We start from the raw sequence: 12,362 nt of genomic DNA on the forward strand, positions 1-12,362 counted from the left end.
ATTTTGAGTCAATTTTAGATTAAGATGTGAGACTTAGGTTGAAGTTTATTTTTTTGTCTGTGGATGTCCAATTGCTCCAATGCCATTTTTTGGAAGGCTATCTTTCCTTCAGTTAGTTGCATTGGCACCTTTGTCAAAATTCAGGTGGACATATTTTTGGATTATTTACTTTATCTTGTTCCATTGATTTACATGTCTATTCATCTGATTATTATACACAGTCTTGATTACTGTAGCTATTTAATAAAAATCTTAAAATAGAGTACATTGATTTTTCCTACTTTTTTCTTGTTTCTCAAAATTGTTTTAATTATTCTAGTTCCTTTTCTATTCTATATAAATTTTACAGTAATCTCATCTATACCCACAGAAAATTTTGCTGGCATTTTGGTAGAAATTGTGTAAAATTTTATCAATTCAAGAAAAACCAGTATCTCTCCATGACTTTTTGAGTCTTCCAACTTGAGCACAGCATGTCTCTCTCCATTTATTTAGATTTTAAAAATCTTTCATCAGTGCTGTGTAGTTTTTGTAGTTTGGGGAACACAAGTCCAGTACATTTTTTTTTTACATTTACACCTAAGTATCCTTTTTAAGCTAATGTAAATGATATTATATTTTAAATTTTTGTATTCATGTTTTAATTGTTAGTATATGGATATACAATTTACTTTTCTATATTCATCTTTTTTTGGTGACCTTGCTGAATTTATTTATTCTAGAAGTGGTTTTTTTTTTGTCCATTCTTTGGGATTTTAAAGTACACAGTTGTGTCATACATGAATATAAAAGCAGTTTTATTTCTTTCTCATTTGTATTCCTCTTATTTTCTTTTCTTGCCTTATTGCATCATGCAGAACTTCTAGTGCTATGTTGAAACAGAATGGTGAGAACAGATATTTTGGCCTTGTTCCTGATCTTGGGATAAAAGCATTCAGACCTTCACAATTAAATATAAATCTGTCTATAGGTTTTTCATAGATGCTTCTTAATGAGTTGAGAAAGTTCCCAGTTCTCCTCTATTTCTCTGAGTTTTTTTAAAACCATGAATTGATATTGAAGTTTGGTCGAATGTTTCTCTGCATTTATTGATATGATCATTATGAACATATATCTTTTCTTCTTCTTTTTTTTTTTTTTTTTTTTGAGACAGAGTTTCACTCTTGTTACCCAGGCTGGAGTGCAATCACACGATCTCGGCTCACCGTAACCACCGCCTCCTGGGTTCAGGCAATTCTCCTGCCTCAGCCTCCCGAGTAGCTGGGATTACAGGCATGTGCCACTATGCCCAGCTAATTTTTTGTATTTTTAGGAGAGACGGGGTTTCACCATATTGACCAGGATGGTCTCGATCTCTTGACCTTGTGATCCACCCGCCTCGGCCTCCCAAAGTGCTGGGATTACAGGCGTGAGCCATCGCGCCCCACCCCTTTTCTTCTTTAGCCCATCAATATGGTAGATTATGATGACTGATTTTCAAATATTGAATATATGAAATAAAACCTACTTGGTCATGGTGTATGATTCTTTTTATTAATTGCAAAATTTTATTTGCTAGTATTTTGAAAAGAATGTTGAAATCTAAATTTATGAAAGTTTTCAGTCTGTATTTTCTTTTTCTATTGTCTTTGGTTTTGGCATCAGGGTGATACTATCTTCATAGCACACATTGAGAAGTGTTTCTTCTACTTAGCTGGATTATCTTCCTATGAGGGGACTTCCAAAAGTTCATGGAAAATGGAATTAGAAGATAAAAATAAAAATTATCAACTTTATTTCTCAGCATAAGCTCCATCAAGTTCAAGACACTTTTAAAATTTTTTAAATTTAAGTTTGTTTTAAGTTCCACAATACATGTACAGAATGTGCATGTTTGTTACGTAGGTAAATATGTGCCATGGTGGTTTGCTGCACCTATCAACCCATCACCTAGGTATAAAGCCCCACATGCATTAGCTGTTTTTCCTGATGCTTTCTCTTCCCCCACCCCCATGACAGGCCCAAGTGTGTGTTGTTCCTCTCCCTGTGTCCATGTGTCCTCATTGTTCAGCTCCCACGTAAGAGTGAGAACATGTGGTGTTTGGTTTTCTGTTCCTGTGTTTGTTTGGTGAGGATGATGGCCTCCAGCTTCATCTATGTCCCTGCAAAGGACATGATCTCAATCTGTTTTATGGCTGCATAGTATTCCATGGTGTATATGTACCACATTTTCTTTATCCAGTCTATCATTGATGGGCATTTGGGTTGATTCCATGTCTTTGCTACTGTGAATCATGCTGCAATAAACATATGTGTGCATGTATCCATATAAGAGAATGATTTACATCTTCTTGAGTATATATTCAGTAATGGGATTGCTGGGTCAAATGGTATTTCTGGTTCGAGATCCTTGAGGAACTGCCACATTGTCTTCCACAATGGTTGAACTAATTTGCATTCCCACCAACAAATGTAAAAACATTTCTATGTCTTCAAAGCCTCACCAGCATCTGTTGTTTCTTGACTTTTTAGTAATCACCATTCTGACTGGTGTGAATGTTATCTTGTTGTTGTTTTGATTTGCATTTCTCTAGTGATCATTGATGTTGAATTTTTTTTCACATTTATTGTCTGCATAAATGTCTTCTTTTGAGAAGTGCTGCCCATGTCCTTTGCCCACTTTTTAATGGGGTTGTTTCTATTTTTTAGTTATAAATTTGTTTAAGTTCCTTGTAAATTCTGGATATTAGACCTTTGTCAAATGGGTAGACTGCAAAATTTTTTTTTCCATTTTGTAGGTTGCCTGTTCATTCTTATGATAATTCTTTTGCTGTGAAGAAGGTCTTTAGTTTAATTAGATCCCATTTGTCAATTTTTGCTTTTGGCCCATATCTATGTCCTGACTGGTATTTCTTAGATTTTCGTCTAGGGTTTTTATTGTTTTAGGTTTTATATTTAAGTCTTTAATCCATATCGAGTTAATTTTTGTATAAGGTTTAAGGAAAGGGTCCAATTTCAGTTTTCTGCATATAGCTAGCCAGTTTTCCCAGCACTGTTTATTAAATAGGGAATTCTTTCCTGATTGCTTGTTTTTGTCAGGTTAGTTGAAGATCAGATGGTTGTAGATGTGTGGTCTTATTTCTGAGATCTCTATTCTGTTCCATTGGTCTATGTATCTGTTTTGGTGGCTGCCACCCTTCCCTATACCTCCAGATCAGTGTCTTAGGCAGCTAGCAGCTGCAGTGATAGCTGCCATCCCTCTTGCAGGGAACTCAGTTGCCTTAGGCAGCAGGCAGTTGCAGTGATCATGGCTGCTTCTCCCTCCGCCCCCCTACAACTCGTTAGTCTTAGGCAGATTCCAGCAGAGTGGCTGCTGAGAATCTGTGCAGCTCTGTAGTTGAGACCCAAGGCCCTAGTGATGTGGGCTCAAAGTGGAAGCTTCTGATCTGTGGGTTGCACAGATCTTTGGAAAGAGCACGGTTTCCCAGGCTAGGTAGCATGTTCACTCACTGCCTTCTGGCTAGGGGTGGGGTTTGCCCTTGCTCCATGTGGCTTTCAGGTAGGCTGATGAACCACCCTGCTTTTTCTTGCTCTCTATGGGTCACACCAACCACCTAGTCAGTCCTTATGATAGAACCTCCATACCTTGATTACCAGTGCAATATTCACATGCTGTTTTGGTTCTTCTCTGTGGGAGCCTCTAACCACTGCTGCTTCTAGTCAGCCATCTTGGCCCTGCCAAGCTCAAGACACTTTTATAAGGGATGATACCAGCCTTTTAGTCTATCTCTAAAGAACTGAGGGTCCTAAGAATTTAACCATGTCAGTGAATAATTGTTTACCTTATTAACTGAAGAAGAATGGATGTTCTTTAAAGATTTTTTAAGACTGGGAAATAAAGAAAAGTAAGAAATAATCAAATGGGTTCAGGCATGGTGGTCCACCTCTGTAATCCCAGCCCTTTGGGAAGCTGAGGCAGGCAGATCACTTGAGGTCAGGAGTTCAAGACCAGCCTGGCCAACACAGTGAAAACTCATCTCTATTAAAATAATCCCAGCTATTCAGGAGGCTGAAGCAGGACAGTTGCATGAACCCAGGAGACAGAGGTTGCTGTGAGCTGAGATCATGCCACTCTACTGCAGCCTGGGTGACAGTGAGACCCTATCTTAAAAAAAAAAAAAAAAAAAAAAAGTAAAAACGAAATGACCAAATTGGGAATGTATGGTGGAAGCCCAGTGATTTCCCACATCAAAATTCTTGCAAAATTGTCCTTGTTTGATGAGAGGAATGAGCATGAGCATTGTTGTGGTAGAGAAGGACTCTACAGTGAAGCTTTCCTGGTTATTTTTCTGCTAAAGCTTGACTTTCTGAAAACATTCCCATAATAAGCAAATGTCATTCTTTGGCCCTCCAGAAAGTCAACAAGCAAAATGCCTTGAACATCCCCAAAACCTGTTGCCATGACCTTTACTTTTTTTGTGTGTTGGGACGTTTGCTTTTGACCAGCCTGCTTTTACTTTGACTAGGCCATTTACACCTCTTGGTAGCATTGCTTTGATTGTGCTTTGTCTTCAAGATCATACTGCTAAAGCCATGTTTAATTTCCTTGTAGAATTCTCTCTTCTTGATTCTATTGTTTAAAATTTCCATGGAAACTCAGCTCTTATCTGCAGCTGATCAGGGTGCAATGGTTTTGGCACCCATTGAGCAGAAAGATTACTCAACTTTAATTTTTTAGTCAGAAGTGTATAAGCTGAACCATTTGTGATGTCTATGGTATTGGCTCTTGTTTCTGCTGTTAATTATTGGCCTTCTTCAATTAAAATGTGAACAGGATTAATTTTTTCCTTATGAAATGATACAGATGGCCTGCCACTGCAGGCTTTATCTCCAACTTAATCTTATTGCTTCTTAAAATGAGCCATCCATTTGTACATTACTTACTTCTTTGAGGCATTGTCCTCATAAACTTTTCATAAAGTGTCAGTGATTTTACTATTCTTCCACCCAACCTTCACCACAAATTTGGCATTTGTTATTGCTTCAGTTTTAGCAGAATTCATGTTGCTCTGATCGTGAGTCTTTTCAAATGGATGTCTTATTCTTCTTTGTGGCTTAAACTAGACCCTACTCAGATGTGTTATAACACATTAATACAAGTTTATTTTGATGTAAACTTTATTTAAATTCATGCATTGCTTTTTGTATAATATGCATTTTTTTCATGAACTTTTTGAAGACCTCTTGTATTTTCTGGTAGAGATCTGTGTTAGTGTTATTTTTTAAATTAATTTTTAAAAAATTTTACCTCATACAATGTATTTTTTAAATTTCCTTTGAGACATCCTCTTTGACCCATGGATTATTTAGAGATATGTTAAAATCCAAATGTTAGAATATTTTTCTTTTATCTTTATGTTATTGATTTCTTCTTTGATTTCATTGTGGTCACAGAACATACTCTGTATGATTTCATGTCTTTTACATTTACTGAGGCTTCTTTTATGACTCAAGACATGATGTGTTTTGAAATATGTTCTGTGGGCATTTGGAAGACTATGTATTTTGTGATTTATTTTTCTTGAGGTGGAGTCTTTTTTTTTTGAGACAGAGTCTTACTTTGTTGCCTGGGCTGGGGTGCAGTGGTGCAATCTTGGATCACTGCAACCTCCACCTCCCAGGCTCAAGTGATTCTCCTGCCTCAGCCTCCCAAGAACCTAGGACTACAGGCATGTACCACCATGCCAGGCTAATTTTTGTATTTTTAGTAGAGATAGAGTTTCACCATGTTGGCCAGGCTGGTCTCAAACTCCTGACCTCAAGTGATCTGCTTGCCTCAATGTCTCAAAGTGCTGAAATTACAGGTGTGAGCCACTGTGCCCAGCCTGTGATTGTTGAGTAGTGTTCTATCAATGTCAATTAGTTTCTTGGTTAGTGATGTTGCTGAGTTCTTCCATATTCTTGCTGATTTTCTCTTTAGTTGTTCTGTTACTTGTTGAGAGAGGAGTGCTGAAGTCTCTAATTATAACTGTGGATTTATCTGTTTCTCCTTTTAGTTCTATGAGATTTTGCTTTACAGCTCTGTTGTTTGATGCATATACATTTAGGGTTGCCATGTCTTTTTGGTGGATTGACTCCTTATAATTTATAATTTTCCTCTCCTTTTTTTTGATTTTTTTTTTTGAGACAATGTCTCACTTTGTCACCCAGACTGTAGTACAGCAGTGCAATCTTGGCTCACTGCAACCTCCACCTCTCAGGATCAAGCGGTTCTCCTGCCTCAGCCTCCTGAGTAGCTGGAATTACAGGTGCACACCACTACTGGCTGGGTAATTTTTGTATTTTTAGTAGAAATGGGATTTCATCATGTTGGCCAGGCTAGTCTTGAACTCCTGACCTCAAATGATCCACCTGCCTTGGCCTCCTAAGGTGCTGGGATTACAGACATGAGCTACGGCTCCCAGCCTAATTTTCCTTTCTATCTCAGTAGTTTCCTTTGTTCTGAACTCTATTTGATAGATACTTCTGATTTACTTTGATTAATGGTTGCATGATATAGCTTTTCAATTTTTTATTTGAATCTATATTTTTATATTTCAAGTGAGATACTTGTAGGCAGCATGTAATTGGGTCTTTTTTGACTCACTTTTTTCACTTTGCCAGTTTTTCTTTTTCTCTTTCTTCTTTTTTTAAACAAAGTACTTCTTTAATATTAAAAAAAATTCAAGCCAAAGAAAACTTGGGATTCAAATGAAGAGGTATGGCTCATTTTATTCCGTATTTAGATTTACAGAATGTATGTAAATTCATATTTAGATTTATAGAATACATGTAAATTAGGTGTTTCTAATGATTAATATTACTATCTAAAGCTGTTATTAATTCTTTTTTTTAATTATAATTTAAGTTCTGGGGTACATGTGCAGATCTTGCAGGATTGTTATGTAGTTATACACATGTCATTGTGGTTTGCTGCCTCCATCCCCCTGTCATATACATTAGGTATTTCTCCTAATGTTATCCCTCCCCAACCTCCCCACCCACTGCTATAGCTCCCCTAGCCCCTCAACCCCCAACGGACCCAGTGTGTGATGTTCCCCTCCCTGTGTCCATGTGTTCTCATTGTTCAACACCCACTTAAGAGTGAGAACATGTGGTGTTTGGTTTTCTATTCTTGTGTCAGTTTGCTGAGAATGATGGTTTCCAGATTCATCTGTGTCTCTGCAAAGGACATTAACTCATCCTTTTTATGGTTGCATAGTATTCCATGGTGTATATGTGCCACATTTTCTTTATCTAGTCTATCTTTGATGGGCGTTTGGGTTGATTCCATGTCTTTGCTATTGTGAATAGTGCTGCAATAAACATACGTGTGCATGTATCCATATAAAAGAGTGATTTACATCCTTTTGAGTATATATTCAGTAATGGGATTGCTGGGTCAAATGGTATTTCTGGTTCTAGATCCTTGAGGAATCGCCACACTGTTTTCCACAATGGTTGAACTAGTTTACACTCCCACCATCAGTGTAAAGGCATTGCTATTTCTCCACATACTCTCCAGCATCTGTTATCTCCGGATTTTTTAATGATCGCTATTCTAACTGGTGTGAGATGGTATCTCAATGTGTGGTTTTGATTTGCATTTCTCTGATGTGATGATGAGCATTTTTTCATATGTTTGTTGGCTGCACAAATGTCTTCTTTTGAAAAGTGCCTGTTAATATCCTTCACCCATTTTTTGATGGGGTTGATTGTTTCTTTCTTGTAAATTTGTTTTAGTTCTTTGTAGATTCTGGATATTAGCCCTTTGTCAGATGGGTAGATTGCAAAAAATTTTCCCCATTCTGTTGGTTGCCAGTTCACTCTAATGATTGTTTCTTTTGCTGTGCAGAAGCTCTTAGATTTAATTAGATCCCATTTGTGTATTTTGGCTTTTGTTGCCATTGCTTTTGGTGTTTTAGTCATGAAGTCCTTGCCTATGCCTATGTCCTGAATGGTATTGCCTGTGTTTTCTTCTAGGGTTTTTACGGAGTTAGGTCTTAGGTTTAAATCTTTAATCCGTCTGGAGTTGTATAAAATGTAAGGAATGGGTCCAGTTTCAGCTTTCTGCACATGGTTAGCTAGTTTTTCCAACACCATTTGTTAAACAGGAAATCCTTGCCCCATTGCTTGTTTTTGTCAGGTTTGTCAAAGATCAGATGGTTGTAGGTGTGTGGCATTATTTCCAAGGCCTCTGTTCTGTTCCATTGGTCTATATCTCTGTTTTGGTACCAGTATCATGCTGTTTTGATTACGATAGCCGTGTAGTATAGTTTGAAGTCAGGTAGCATGATGCCTCCAGCTTTGTTCTTTTTGCTTAGGATTGTCTTGGCTATGCTGGCTCTTTTTTGGTTCCATATGAAATTTAAGGTGGTTTTTTCCAGTTCTGTGAAGAAGGTCAATGGTAACTTAATGGGGATAGCATTGAATCTATAAATTACTTAGGTCAGTATGGCCGTTTTAATGATATTGATTCTTCTTAACCATGAGAATGGAATGTTTTTTCATCTGTTTGTGTCCTCTCTTATTTCTGTGAGCAGTGGTTTGTAGTTCTCTTCGAAGAGGTCGTTCACATCCTTTGTTAGTTGTATGCCTAGGTATTTTATTCTCTTTGTAACAATTGTGAATGTGAGTTTGTTCATGATTTGGCGCTCTGTCTGTTATTGGTGTATAGGAATGCTTATGATATTTGCACATTGATTTTGTATCCTGAGACTTTGCTGAAGTTGCTTATCATCTTAAGGAGATTTTGGGCTGAGAAGATGGGAGTCTTCTAAATATACAGTCATGTTGTCTGCAAATAGAGACAATTTGACTTCCTCTTTTCCTAATTGAATACGCTTTATTTCTTTTTCTTACTGATTGCTCTGGCTGGAACTTCCAATACTATGTTGAATAGAAATGGTGAGAGAGGGCACCCTTGTCTAGTGCCAGTTTTCAAAGGGAATCCTTCTAGTTTTTGCCCATTCAGTATGATATTAGCTGTGGGTTTTATTATTTTGAGATACATTCCATTGATACCTAGTTTATTGAGAGTTTTTAACATAAAGGTCTGTTGAATTTTGTCAAGGCCTTCTCTGCATCTATTGAGATAATCATGCGGTTTTTGTCTTTGGTTCTGTTTATATGATGGACTATGTTTATAGATTTGTGTATGTTGAACCAACTTTGCATCCCTGGCATGAAGCTTACTTGATTGTGATGGATAAGCTTTTTGATGTGCTGTTGCATTCAGTTTGCCAGTTTTTTATTGAAGATTTTTGCATTGATGTTCATCATGGATATTGGCCTGAAATTTTCTTTTTTAGTTGTGTCTCTGCCAGGGTTTGGTATCAGGATGATGTTGGTCTCATAAAATGAGTTAGGGAGTATTCCCTTTTTTTGTATTGTTTATAATTGTTTTAGAAGGAATGGTACCAGCTCCTCTTTGTACGTCTGGTAGAATTTGGCTGTGAACCTGTCTGGACCTGGCCTTTTTTTGGTTGGTAGGCTATTAATTGCTGTCTCAACTTCAGACCTTGTTATTAGTCTATTCAGGGATTCAACTTGTGTAAGTTTCCAGGAATTTATCCATTTCTTACAGATTTACTGGTTTATGTGCATAGAGTCGTTTGTAGTAATCTCTGATGGTAGTTTGTATTTCTGTGGACTCGGTGGTGATATCCCCTTTATCATTTTTTATTGCATCTATTAGATTCTTCCTCTTTTCTTTTTTATTAGTCTGGCTAGTGGTCTATTTATTTTGTTGATCTTTTCAAAAAACCATCTCCTGGATTTATTGATTTTTTGAAGGATCTTTTGTGTCTCTATCTTCTTCAGTTCTGCTCTGATCTTAGTTATTTCTTGTCTTCTGCTAGCTTTTGAATTTGTTTGATCTTGCTCCTCTAGTTATTTTAATTTGGACAGTAGGGTGTCGACTTTAGATCTTTCCTTACTTCTCATGTGGGCATTTATTGCTATAAATTTCCCTCTAGACACTGCTTTAAATGTGTCCCAGACATTCTGGTATGTTGTATGTTCATTCTCATTGGTTTTGAAGAACATCTTTATTTCTGCCTTCATTTCATTATTTATCCAGTAGTTATTCAGTAGCAGGTTGTTCAGTTTCCATGCAGTTGTGCGGTTTTGTGTGAGTTTCTTAATCCTGAGTTCTAATTTGATTGCACTGTGATCTGAGAGACTGGTTGTTATTATTTCCATTCGTTTGCATTTTCTGAGGAGTGATTTACTTCCAATTATGTGGTCAATTTTAGAGTAAGTCTGATGTGGTGCTGAGAAGAATGTATATTCTATGGATTTGGGGTGGAGAGTTCTGTAGATGTCTATTAGGTCTGCTTGGTCCAGATCTGAGTTCAAATCTTGGATATCTTTTGTTTATTTTCTGTCTTGTTGATCTGTCTACTATTGACAGGGGAGTGTTTAAGTCTCCCACTATTATTTTGTGGGAGTCTAAGTCACTTTGTAGGTCATTAAGAACTTGCTTTATGTATCTGGGTGCTCCTGTATTGGGTGCATATGTATTTAGAAAAGTTAGTTCTTCTTGTTGCATTGATCCCTTTACCATTATGTAATGCTCTTCTTTGTCTCTTTTGATCTTTGTTGGTTTAAAGTCCCTTTTATCAGAGACTAGAATTGCAACACCTGCTTTTTTTCCCCTTTCCATTAGCTTAGTAAATCTTCTTCCACCCTTTATTTTGTGTCTCTATGTGTCTTTGCACATGAGGTGGGTCTCCTGAATACAGCACACAGATGGTTCTTGACTTTTTATCCAATTTGTCAGTCTGTGTCTTTTGATTGGGGCATTTAGCCCATTTACATTTAAGGTTAATATTTATGTGTGAATTTGATCCTGCCATTTTGATATTAGCTGGTTGTTTTGCCCATTAATTGTGCAGTTTCTTCATTGCATTGATGGTCTTTACCATTTGGTATGTTTTTGCAGTGGCTGGCATTGGTTGTTTCTTTCCATGTTTAGTGATTATTTCAGGAACTCTTGTAAGGCAAGCCTGGTGATGATGAAATCTCTCAGCAATTGCTTGTCTGTAAAGGATTTTATTTCTCCTTCACTTATGAAGCTTAGTTTGGCTGGATATGAAATTCTGGGTTGAAAGTTCTTTTCTTTAAGGGTGTCGAATATTGGCCCCCACTCTTTTCTGGCTTGTAGGGTTTCTGCCAAGAGATCCACTGTGAGTCTGATGGGCTTCCCTTTGTGGGTAACTCAACCTTTCTCTCTGGCTGCCCTTAGCATTTTTTCCTTCATTTCAACCCTGGTGAATCTGATGATTATGTGCCTTATGGTTGCTCTTCTTGAGGAGTATCTTTGTGGTGTTCTCTGTATTTCCTGGATTTGAATGTTGGCCTGCCTTGCTAGGTTGGGGAAGTTCTCCTGGATAATATCCTGAAGAATGTTTTCCCACCTGGATTCATTCTTCCTGTCACATTCAGGTACACTGATCAAACATAGATTAGGTCTTTTCACATAATCCCATGTTTCTTGGAGGCTTTGTTCATTTCTTTTCACTTTTTTCTCTAATGTTGCCTTCTCATTGTATTTCATTGAGTTGATCTTCAATCTCTGATATCCTTTATTCTGCTTGATCGATTCAGCTGTTGAAACTTGTGCGTGCTTTGCAAAGTTCTCTGCTCTGTTTTTCAGCTCCATCAAGTCGTTTATGTTCTTCTCTAAGCTGGTTATTCCAGTTAGCATTTTGTCTAACCTTTTTTCAAGGTTCTTAGTCTCTTTGCATTGGGTTAGAACATGTTCCTTTAGCTCAGAGATGTTTGTTATTACCCACCTTCTGAAGCCTGCTTCTGTCAATTAAGCAAACTCATTTTCCATCCAGTTTTCTTCCCTTGCTGGTCAGGAGTTGTGATCCCTTGGAGGAGGAGAGGTGTTCTGGTTTTTGGTGTTTTCATCCTTTTTGTGTTGGTTTCTTCTCATCTTTGTGGGTTTATCTACCTTTGGTCTTTGAAGTTGGTGACTTTTGAATGGGGTCTCTGAGTGGACATCCTTTTTGTTGATGTTGAGGCTATTCTTTCTGTTTTTTAGTTTTCTTTCTTTCTTTCTTTTTTTTTTTTTGAGACGGAGTTTCGCTCTTGTTACCCAGGCTGCTGGAGTGCAATGGCGTGATCTTGGCTCACCACAACCTCCGCCTCCTGGGTTCAGGCAATTCTCCTGCCTCAGCCTCCTGAGTAGCTGGGATTACAAGCTTGTGCCACCATTGCCAGCTAATGTTTTGTATTTTTAGTAGAGACGGAGTTTCACCATGTTGACCAGGATGGTCTCGATCTCTTGGCCTCGTGATCCGCCCGCCTTGGCCTCCCAAAGTGCTGGGATTACA

Source organism: Saimiri boliviensis, chromosome 1 (assembly GCF_048565385.1).
Source record: "Saimiri boliviensis isolate mSaiBol1 chromosome 1, mSaiBol1.pri, whole genome shotgun sequence".
NCBI classification, from domain to species: Eukaryota; Metazoa; Chordata; class Mammalia; order Primates; family Cebidae; genus Saimiri; species Saimiri boliviensis.